At 32.0% G+C, this 12,642-nt stretch overlaps 2 protein-coding genes and 1 long non-coding RNA gene across 4 annotated transcripts in view; 2 read left to right on the top strand and 1 right to left on the bottom strand.

The window, feature by feature from the left end:
• The window catches only part of LOC127705049 (transcription intermediary factor 1-beta-like), a 605,637-nt gene that overhangs the window by 552,078 nt on the left and 40,917 nt on the right, over positions 1-12,642 (top strand). The window lies entirely within an intron of this gene.
• LOC127705046 (uncharacterized) overlaps positions 1-12,642 on the top strand; it is a 43,804-nt gene that overhangs the window by 746 nt on the left and 30,416 nt on the right. The gene's annotated exons all lie outside the window — the stretch shown is intronic.
• LOC127705055 (uncharacterized) overlaps positions 5,028-12,642 on the bottom strand; it is a 35,644-nt gene continuing 28,029 nt past the window's right edge. The window contains exon 2 of the long non-coding RNA XR_007983621.1: positions 5,028-5,176. This is a non-coding gene — a long non-coding RNA (uncharacterized LOC127705055). The remainder of the gene's footprint in view (positions 5,177-12,642) is intronic.

The following is a 12,642-nucleotide window of genomic DNA, read 5'->3' as shown; positions in this document are numbered from 1 at the left end:
TAATGTTTATATAAGAAACTCAATGTCATTTTGTGACCTTTAGCAATGCGATATCCCATATAGTGTTAAAGGCCCGGTCTTATGTTGTTCTTTAACTATACTGCTCTTGGTTAGGGGAGTGTTGATCGCTCACAAATATATTTTATCCCATCATAATATATGTATGCCTTTACAGAAGCTTTAATCTCAAAAGATGTCTGCTATATGTTTTTATTTGTTGTTTCGTAATAAGTCAGGATGTTTCGTTTTAACTGATCCACATTTTCTTATTTTGAGGCCTTTAAGTTTTCCTCATTGTTGGTGACTTACAGCTGCTTTAATCAAAGTAATTTCCACTCTGATAGAAGGTAGTCCTTTTGGCAATCATACTTTATTTCCTTTTTTGTATTTGTTTGTTCTTTACAACCCGTGGTGATTAAATATAGCTGATATCAATTCTCTTAATTTAATTTTTGACAAAAGTAAAAATCTTGAAAATTGAAAGCAGGCTTTCTTCAAGCAATTCTAGCAATGTGATAAAATTTCCGTAAAAAATCTTCCCCGTTTACTTTGTAAAATTGTTTTGAGAATATATATGTCGAAGTTTGGTTGAATAAAGTTAATTTCTAATGTAGTTTTAAAATTGATTGTATAAAGTGTTGACATATGGATAAACTGACTTGGGTAAACCATAATTAGTCCTGTCTTCAGTGGGCGTATAAAAAATGGAAATGTAGAATAAAAAATGTAATATGTGAGTTCTGTGTCTCTTCAAACACCTCCTAAATAGTCCTAAAAAAATCAATACTGACATGCGTAAGGTTAGTATGTGGCTTGAAAGTTAAGACTAAGTACACTTCAAAATCAATGCATATCACATATAAATTGTTGACCATAATTATATGCAGCTAGTCACTGGACAGTGAAATGAGGTCAATAACAGGTTACAATTGTCAGACTGATATTCCTTCAAACTGCTTCCATATTCTGCATGTTGGTCATTACAGAATTATCAATAAACGGTTAGGCTTTAGGGTTCATCTTTGAAAACAAGAAGTTCAAATAAAAAAGTCAATGAAAACAATCTGTTGTACATCTCATATTTACCATGATTATATATTCAATCCTGAACCAAGTACTAATAAACATAACATTCCCCCGCCTAAAATACAATCTAAGACCTCCTTAACTGCCCTAAATGAAGTCCGAAACATATATCAGAACTTGCACTACCCTCTAGTTACGTGCTTACCAAATTTAGGAAGTACGTCAGTGAGACAAGCTTTTTGAAAAGCTAGTACTTGAAACATTCAATCTTGACAAAGATTTAACAGAGTATACGTAGTAGGTTTGTACCTACAGTTGTATCCCTTCGTATGTAAGTACAGACTCTTATTATTAAAATGTATGTGGTATTATATGTGTTCAAACATAGTTATACTGCAGTGTGTGTATTTTTAACTTGGTGATTTACTAGATACACCAAAGAATGCGTAAACGTAAAGGAAATATAAGTATACTTTACTGTTGTCTTAAACACTATAAGTTATTAATAAGTAATCAACGAAAGGACGACAATCAACCATCAATCAGAGTAATTGTGTCTTCCTATATGATTCTTCTTGATAATTCATTCATTTAAAACAATAAAAGCGCTTGGTATGACTATGTATTTTGAAATATTTGAAACAAGACGCATACAATATGCGGTTTTCGTTCAAAATTTGAGATGAAGATTTGAATTTTCATTGTGTATTCCATGTAAAAAGCATACGAAGTTTTTATGCTGAAAAGTAGATACACCCACGTTGTGTTGATGACTTCAAGTTTTTTTTTTTCAGTAGCAGTTGACGTAAACACTGTGTATATCCAATTGTAGAAGCTTTAGCCAATACGAATTGTATATCTGTATATATTTTTACTGATGTTATCATATTTTGATTCATCGGTGTTGAACTTGTTATTATTCATTTTTTCATTAATATTATTATTGTTATTATCATAACTATCATTATCATTATTGAAAAAGGAAATGAGTAGACGTAGTTTCTGTTCAAATCATGGTTATAACAAGGTTGAATGAATAAATCTGATATTCATGAGAAAAATGAGTAAATGATTTGATTGTCTGTCATTGCACTCGAAAGAAAATGTGTGTTTACTCCGGTTTGCCATTTTTTGCCGCCGATTATTATTTTTGAAGAAGGCGAATATTTGTTTAAAGAAAATCTGCGCCAGCTGCAATTTTCAAGCCAACGATTAATGATTATCTGCGGGGCAGGAATTTTAAGGCCGCCAATTATTTCTTTTTCATGTATTTCTTATGGGAAAATGATTATAATCGGAGGGTTCACTACGGTTTTATAAAGATCTAATTGCAAATAAGACAACTATCCACCAGAGTTCAAATGAAGTAAATGTGAGCATTTATAGGCAATCGTACATCCTTCAACATTGAGAAAAACCCATACCAATACCTAGATAAAACGTCATTTTACGATCTTATAACTCTTCAACTATTTCATTTCTAAAACAGCATTGGCTTTCAAATAGTTGGCTTTGAGCGTTCCTGATGAAGGTAAATTCAGAATAGATTTTTGCGACTCTTTATTTATATTCATGTTTATATAGGGTTGTGTATCCATCGTCAGTCTTTGAAAGTCACATCGATGGTTAATCAGATGGTGTCTAGTTTAAAATACGCTTATGCCCCTTTAATTGAAATGTTCAATATCAGACAACATTCATGTCAATAATTTCGAAGTTAAACTAAAGACTGATGACCATGATAATTAAAGTTTAAAATTAATTAAGTTTCATAAGTATAAAGACAATACTCAATTGTTGTTGTAAGCATTCTGACACAATATGGCAATGACAAACTTAAGATGATAGATGAACTTAAGAGAAATATTTTAATTCAGATCACATCCATTTCAATAACTTGGTGGTATAACGTAATATAGATAATTATGATATTAAAGTGTATATTTAAATAAATTTCAATAATCAATTAATCTTATCACTATATCGTATTATTCTGACCGTAAACATTAACACACCAATAAATTTGTCTTGTTTTGTGAAATGTATAATGTAGATGGAGGTTTAATCCTTTGCTTGATTATCGGTCATATCGTGCTTAAAAAAAAGGGATAAAACGTAATAGTGACTGAGTTTTTACAAGCTACAGGTTTTTCGTTGTACATGGAAAAATATTTTTAGAAAATAGAAAGAATATTAACGAAATAGTTTTAGAAAGTTCTTATACCAATGTATAATTTGCTTTATTTAACGGTGTGGTCAAGAAACACTTTAAAACAAAGTAAAAAGATTGACTGATTATTCCTCTTGAAATATTTGAGTTACAGGCTGACCTTAATGACCCAGTTAAAAAGAAATTGAAACAAAGTCTATTCTGAAAAACAATTAAAAACAAAGGGAATAACACAATAAATCGTACAGTTGTCTTCATTTGAATGAAATTATAATTGATATTTTGATATTTTAACATGTATTATTCTCACGTGAAACTCACGTCACATTCAGATAAGTTTCATTTGAAACTCACGTGAAATCCGTGAATTTCACGTGAGAATAATTTGCCTGTGTATGTCCCTTTGGGTTGCTCACCCATTTTTTTTTTTTTTAATACAACGAAACTATACACAGCTGTCAAACAAGTGGGAGGTTAAGCTAGCCATAAATCCAGTATTTGCCCACTATTTTCTTCACAAGATGTCTTTACCGAGTCATGAATAAGGCAGTTGTTTCTCACTTGTTCTGTTGATTGATAGCGTTTGATTTTGTTAGTTTTTTTGGATTTCCCCTTTTTGAATTTGCCTTGGAGTTCAGTATTTTTGTTATACATTTTTGGAATTAAATATCTTAAACATACATCTTTTAAAAAATTATTGTTATTGTTGTATATCACTTGTATGTATACATTTTTAATTTTAGTTTCTTGTGTATAATTTGGAGTTTAGTATGACGTCCATCATCACTGAACTAGTATACATATTTGTTTAGGGGCCAGCTGAAGGACGCCTCCGGGTGCGGGAGTTTCTCGCTGCATTGAAGACCCATTGGTGGCCTTCGGCTGTTGTCTGCGCTATGGTCGGGTTGTTGTCTTTTTGACACATTCCCCATTTCCATTCTCAATTTTACTCAGACAAGTAAACGGATTACTAGCCTTGACTTTCATTACAACAACTACTAACTTAAGGTAGACGGTTCCAAGTTTATTACACTAATGCGCATTTCAATGTCCGCTGATCAGTATGTTCAAAGACATAAAAAATAACAAGTTCCTCCTTTTAAGAAAATCAAACCAATGACTAAAATCATAGTTTACCTTGGATATGAAATCAGAAGTATCCATGCAGGAGATTCTTCCTTTATTTTCACCTGGTTTCCATGTTGAATAACAAGTTTCAGAAGAACAATGCTCTTGTATTATTTATGTAAGCTTAAAAGTTCCGAACTGTTGATCTAGTTATGCAGTTTCAGGCTAACAATCAATTATGAGTGGTTTCCTGTATGACTTTTATAGAATATTACTTTTGTTTAACCTTGAGGGATAAGAAAACGAGGTACAAATCAATATAATAATACGAAGACAATTTTTAGAGTAGCAACACAAGATTGATTCAACTTTAAGTCAACAGTTTGATAAAAAGTATTTTGAGGAATACACTTATAACATAACAGGATGACATTAATTCAAAGCATTAATTTTCTTGAAGATTTTGATACCATACATAATTTTCTTTTAAAACAGTCTTATGTACATGTATGCGTATTGAATAATTCAAATAAGATAACCAGTAATATGTCAGTTTAAAAGATTTGATAAGCAAAAATTTCCATACATCCCAAATCTTTTCATATTGTTGAAATCATACAAAAATAGAATTACCTTTTAAGTGTTTTAGTAAAACAGCAACATATCAAATTTCATTAACAAAGAACTAAAGTTCAACATGTGTTCGTATTTTATCTTTGCTACGGTTTTGTACACACAAAATATACCAACAAACGCCGTGTTTAGATATAATAGATTGTTATTTCTGATGAGATATAATCGTTTGGATTTATTGATATAGTTTAGTATTCAAGAATATTGGGGCAATAACTTATTGTCCGATGTTAACTGAAAGATTGATATAGAAACAAAGATTCTGCGTTTGTTTTACTTCTTTATACTTATAAGGTTAAAAGCTCAAGTTGATACCTTTCTTTTGTTATATTTAAGTTTATATTTGCTATTGTGTTAAAGACCCATTGGTGGTCTTGGCTGTTGTCTGCTCTTTGGTCGGGTATTTCCCGTTTCCATTCTCAATTTATTTCCTAGTACAAGTTTATGTAGTTTTATTATTTACACATTTTTCGTCGATCTCAGCTGTACTTTTGATGATTATTCCAGAAAATTTGTTTGTAACCTAATATCAAGTTGATATAGGTAATCATAATGATCATAGGCATAAGAAAATCTTTAAACACCAATCAAAGACAACAATTTCAAACATTTAAGAACAGAAACTGGCAGTATATGTCACTCCTATGAAGAAAAGATTAAGTGTATCATCTTTTACAGTATGTTCTTCTGAAGGGTACACTATTCCGTTCAATGTGTGTCACAAATAGTGATTTTCTTAAAAAAACTAATACTTTCATAATGATACACTACAGTCCAGGTGGACTTTGTCATTTCCACTCGCCCACGGTGGACAAACCAATGCAGTCAACGTTCTGTCCACGTCCGTTGTCCACCGTGGGCGTGGTGCCTACCCTTTGTCCTGGACATCCGTGGGCGTAGTGCCCACCCTATAACGAGGACAGCCGTGGGCGTGATGTCCACCCTATACCGAGGACAGCCGTGGACATACAATGCCCACGGCATACGGTGGAAAGGAGTGTGCACAATTCTGGATACGTTAGATGCTTTTTAAGGGGTTTATTTCAATACAATCTTCTTTTTGTATAGTAGTTAGCAATATTTCCGGCACTTTTCATCTGTGTAAGAGAAGTTTAATGGTCATAACCTTTACCAGTTCACTGAATGAATCAAAATGGGCAAACAGGTGTTAATAAAATAGACAAGTTTGTGGAATGTGGAAGGCTACCGAAGGAGATTTTCGATTAACAACATTTATTTATCTTTTAATCATTAGAGAAACAGATTCTCACATAGTAACTCGTGGATTTTCTGATTTTATCTGACTTTAAAATTGAAATTGAACTATCGCAGACATTTGTATCCACGTTACTTGCGTTTTTGACTGATAACCGGTCGTATAATTACGCGGATATTATCGAGTGCAAAATAACATTTCTTATCGCTTATATATTAATTTCATCGATAAATATTAATGAAAATAATTTTTAAGGAACATAGATAAATGATGTGAAAATGTTTTGTCATTAGAAATATATCATCAATAATAAATCAAGAATATCGAAAATTTGTGTTAACGTTGCGGACGAAAATCGCAAGAAGGTTTTGCAACAAACGTGGGAAAATATGAATGCCTACTCAAATCTACCTACTCAAATCCAATCTATTAGAAAAACGAATTATTACAAAAGAATGACCACCATGCACTTGCACTGCACTATCAATAGAATAGTAGAATAGAATGATATACAAATGGATAAAAATTACATATAACTGTTATACATATATTAATATAATATATAACAACAAACTAGAGTATACCGATTAACAATATAATAGTTTTTACGGTGAGGTTGAATTCCCTGTCATTTATTCATCATCCACACAGGAACTTGTCTCCGGAAAAAAGTATCTGTGAAGTGTACCTTAACCTAACTTTTGGGTATAGAATGTGATTTTTTTCTGATACAAGTGCTTGTGACCATCCACAAGAACTTGCAGTCATCCGATGTTTAGTCAGTACATTGATTTATTTTAAGATTGGTGAATGCTAGAATTAAGTAACATATTTCATCGTCAGTTTAAAGACAAATACGGATATGGATAGTAAACGGCACTGGAGAAAATATTTTATTTTTATCGAAATAAAACTTTTTGATAAGAAGCTCGAAGAGAAACTTTGCATAATTCTTTCGACATAAGGTTTCCCGCACACGGCACTGGAGACAGATTTCATTTTTATTCAATTGCAACCTTTTGATAAGACGCTCGAAGAGATACTTTCCATAATCCAATCGACATAACGTTCCTCATAAAGAGCCTTAACAATAATTCTCCCCTGTCAATCATTTTAAACTGGTCGGAAATCATTTCCTGCCAATCTGAGCTCGTCTAGTGAGCAATCTATTGTAGAATGATGTCAGCTCTTGATTATATAAAAAAAAATTATGTTTAACATAAATGATTGATGTCAAGTTCGTTTTACGATTTAAAAATGTGCGATAATATTTTGTCAAATGATTTTAAATCAATATTACGGATTTTAGAATTTATTGGAATAGAACAGAGATTCGATCTTATTATTGTATTCTTATTGGTTAACATGTCGTTAATATCAAACGTGTTCTTTGTTTGTTTGATAAATACTTTGTAATAAATTATTGAATTACAACTCGTATTACAAAAATCCGTATCAGTTATTCTCATCGTCAGGTACATGTACTTGTAGGATGATATGTGATTTTCCGATGGGGAGGGGCAAGGGTGGGGAACTATAAAAATTTAAATACATCCTTTACGAGAAATGCTATTTTCTGTTACAGACGCTTTCTTTTAACCTCTCGTAGACGTGCGTAATTTTTTTTTTCAAGATTCAAAATAATAAGTTCTTTAAAGAATGATCTGTAAAGATTCTTAATTTTCTAAAGATTACGCTATTCTAATACTGTAAAATTAAAGTACTGTACACGTGTGCTTAAAAAGAAATGCAATTTATTCTGTTGTTAGAGATACAGAATATTATTGCACTTACTGTTACACGACTGTCCAAGGTTAGTGAAAGGTTTGCGCCTTCAAACTAGTTTTACCCCGCCGAATTATGTTTGTGCCGGTCCCATATCATGAGTCTGTAATTCAGTGGTTGTCGTTTGTTGCTATTTAACATATTTGTTTTTCGTTCATGATTTTGTACGTAGATTAGACCGTTAGCTTTCTTGTTTGAATTGTTTTACATTTGTCATTTCGGGGTCTTTTATAGCTGACTATGTGATATAGGCTTTGCTCATTGTTGCAGGCCGTATGGTGACCTATAGACATTTACTCACTTCTGGAGAGTTATCTCATTGGCAATCATGACACATCTTCTTATTTTTATATTATAAACGTTAAATTATAACTTATTTAAAGTATGAGCCAAAAAAAATTCGGGACTCGGATTAATTCCGTAATATAGTAATCAAATTGTTTCAAGTCCATGGTATAGCAAACCATGGACTCCCTGACTTAATCCTATCTGAGGCACATTTTTACAACTAGTTTGGTTCCCACGGTTGAAGAAGTTTCACCTTTACCTGTTCACATGTTGGAGTTGACAAAGCAATCTTTCTGTTTCTAGTCACCAAATGTTAGAACCATAACCTGGTATTTCTTATACGATAATCCCTCTTTGCTTAAACATGTTAAACGCAATTTACTTATTCCTTTGATCTATTGATATTGGCAATACGTTTTTGCTTCAAACAATAAAAGTTTCAGGACATTTTTAAAGCGGTCTTGTAAACATCTATTATCACTGAAAAAAGGTCGGAAAAACAAAGAAATACTATCTGATAGTTACAAGAGACGTGATACACACATGAATGTCTGTCTCAGGAACTTTTCTATGGTTATGATTTTGGAGTAACTTAATTGATGCCTGAGAATTTTTTTATATTATTAAACTATTGAACGCTTCTTTTTAAAATTTTATAGGAATATAAAAGCATTTACCGATGCACATTTTGTTTCAAGCGCGGAATCGCTTCATACTAAAAATGTGCGCACGATCCACGTTTTTACAACCATATAAATAAACTCAGCATAGATACCAGGATTGAAATTTTATATTTACGACAGACGCGCGTTTCGTCTACAATAGACTCATCAGTGACCCTCGAATACAAAAAAAATAAAAAGGCCAAATAAAGTACGAAGTTGAAGAGCATTGAGGACCAAAAATTCCTAAAAGTTTTGCCAAATACAGCTAAGGTAATCTATTCCTGAGGTAGAAAAGCCTTAGTATTAATAAAAAATCAAAGTTTTGTTAACAGTTAGTTTATAATTAAAAACATATCAATGATAACTCAAGTCAGCACAGAAATTCTATAAAGCAGGATGTAATTCTTATAATTTCATTTTCATGCTACAATCATGAAATAAAGAAGTTGTATCAAGCATTTCGCTTGTTTTTCTATGTTTTGTTTTATTATTGTCACTGATAGCAGTGCAGTTAAAGCTGTATTTTATACGAAAATAAAAGATGATATTGAAATGACTTGCACTTGATGTCAGCTAATCATAATTATGGCTTCTACTGGAACAAATATGCAAGTAATTATTTGTAAGTAGAAATATGTCGATGCATTCTCATCCCACATCAAGAATTAAAACAAACATACAAATTAGAAAAAAAAAACATAGTTGACTGTTTGTGCCTTGTTTCAATAATTGCGATGTATTATTTATTTTTGAGAAAAAACCACTGATAATCACTGTACTACTATTGAGATAACATTCATAACAATTAACATACCTTCAACCAACTAAAACAGAGTCATTGGTTTGCCATTTTAAACAAATGCTTTCCTAACTGTCGAAGTACAATGAACTATGCAAGCTTCTAACGACATATTTTAAATACTCTCCAATGACTTCAAGCATTCATGCAGATTTGTGTAACTGTAAACATCTTTGCAATTCAACGATAATTATCATCATATCAAACAATACTTGATTACACCCAATGTACAATAACCTTGACAAATCTCACTACTAGCCTTGTGTGTAGTCTGCTCGAATGTCTTCCTTACTACTTGATTATCTATTATTGTCCTTTGTATCCCGATGAATTCTTTAGAATACTATTTAGTAACGCTTCGAATAAGTTTGTTTGGTGTATAAAGCTCATCAATTACTTGATTACTCTTTGTTGCCTAATCTTCTTTGCTAATGGATCATATGTAACTCTGAAAGCATGTTTGTTTCGCGCTGATATTTTCGTTTGATTTGTTTTACATTTTGTCATGTCGGGGCCTTTTATAACTGACTACAGGGTATCGGGTTTGCTAATAATGTTGTAGGCCGTGTGATTACCTATAATTGCTGTAATCACCTTTATTTTGACTTGATATTCTGAGGAGGGGGTGTAGAATTGTGAAAATTAATAGTCTGGCCTGGTTATGACTTAAAATCAATAACCTCGCCCAAACAGAATGAAAATATATATTTTACCCAACACAATGCAGTAAATAAAGGTGTACAAAAGTAAAAAGTAATGTTTGCACGTCAAAACCGTACAAAGTTTAAAATAAATTTCCCTCAGAAAAAAAATCCACCTTCTCCTAAAAATAGCAGCTTGTTGTCCCCTTAGTTTTCTCATTGGCAATCATACCACTTCTTCTTATTTTATATATGTCATTCAAAGAAACAAACATATAATTGTTATATTACAACAAATTGAAATATATAAGTATACCATAATCGAAAGGACAAAGGTTATTCTGATCCATGAAAGATACTACATTAAGTGCACTATGTAAAAAAAAAAAAACGACAATGACGAATGACGGACGTGTACTGGTAGATAATAAACAATATATGATAATTTCACATTATTTTATATATGACCTTGGCATAAAGATACTAGTATACAGACGTTCATAACGGACTAACATAATCTTTTCATCGATATGGAGTTTTCATCTAGAAATAGACTTTACGGACATTCAACAGTAAGAGAAAAGGCTATAGAGGTACACAAATATGCTTCCAATGCCACCCACACTGAAAACCTCCTTCATGGGCCATTTGGAATTGAATATTTCAATATTTTAGGTGGACCTTCAAATGGATTTCATCTCGTTGACTTTTTTTCTAATACTTTACATGAATTAGATTGATTTGGAAAATATTGCTTACGTCCAGGGGACACTGTTGTCATGAACAATTGTGGCTTTCACCACAGTAGATTCGCCGAAAATACCCTTATATTTATTTTGGGACACCGTCATAAAGATTTATAATATCAACCTCTATATATCACACAGACTTGAATACATGTGAAGTATGTTTTAAAGTAACGAGACTATTACAATAGTCATATGAATTACGCACGTGAATTGACTGAGATGGCTATATGTGACGGTCTAGAACAAGTTACAGCGTCGAAGTCTATTTCTATATTTCGTGGATGTGGTTATTTGTAAAAAGACTTGCTGTACTTAGTATATAATACATATCCTTATAATCAATTCAATCAAAATTGTACATGTGATTCTTTTGTGAAATGTACATTTTTTTAGGGGAAGGCGATGATACAGAGATCTATTAAAAATATAATAGGGAAAAGGAACTTCATATCATTACTTATTTATAAGTCTGACATACGGTGAATACTACTATGCCCCAACCAGTTAGATAAAATAAAATTTAGTCAGAGGCTATTTATAATATAACAATGACTTATCAACTCATTGACGAGTTTATACGGCCAAACAAACTTATTATCTTGTATTCGAAGCGTTACTAAATAGTTTTCTAAAGAATTCATTGGGATACAAAGGACAACAATAGACAATCAAGTCGTAGAGAAGACAGTCGAGCAGATTACAAACAAGGCTAGTAGTGAGATTTGTCAAGGTTATTGTAAATTGGGTGTAAATAGTTTATATCTCATTCACAATACACTCAAAATTTAGATTCTAAGTTTTTCTAGAGATATAGAATAGGTATAACAGTGCTAACATTATATAAACATCCCCGTTATTAATAGTTTAGTCTTCACAAATGTTTAAAAAAAAACACATCTTAATATCAAATACAACTAAAATACATATTAATGTCTGTATAAAGAACTTTGCTATGATTTTGGATCTAGAGGCTTATTAACGCCCGAGTCACTTTAAATAATACATCTAAGTAACATTATGTCAATCAACCCCCCCCCCCTTTTCCCCCCTAAAAAAATTAAATGAAAATAAAATAAACACATTAGCGTTGTCCAGTTTTTTGTCTTTTAATGAAATAGTTGGGTTGTGTTATTACTTTTCAATCTAAACTTTTATTCACTGCTCCAATTGGTTGATGTTCAAAATTATATGTCACATCGTAAACAAAGCATCAACCTACTGGAGCCAACAATCATTTGTAAGTACTTGCAAAATAGGCTTTCCTTAAATCTTTATACATTCAACTATGCAGTCTGCAAAGCTTCTAATGACATTATTTAACATAGTCTTCAATGTAGATTATCAGCCGCACCTCTTTTTGAGGTAGGGGCTTCGACGGTCAAGTGGACTAAGTAGTTTATCTTCGCTGATGAATAGCCTGACATGTCTGAGGTTTTTAGTTCAAATCTTAACTTACAGCGATTAGAAGTGTACTTGCCGAAGTTGTATGGTTCACTCTTGGAAGTCCGGCTCCCTCTACCAATAAGAATGACAGCTCAGATGTAGCCAAGGTTAATCAAAGAACCGTTAAACATTAATAAATTGATAGGACTTTGATCTCAA

This window comes from Mytilus californianus, unplaced genomic scaffold, assembly GCF_021869535.1.
Source record: "Mytilus californianus isolate M0D057914Y unplaced genomic scaffold, xbMytCali1.0.p SCAF_6, whole genome shotgun sequence".
Lineage (NCBI taxonomy): Eukaryota > Metazoa > Mollusca > Bivalvia > Mytilida > Mytilidae > Mytilus > Mytilus californianus.
The sequence above is the reverse complement of the archived record's forward strand: the minus strand, read 5'-3'. Positions and strand labels throughout refer to the sequence as shown.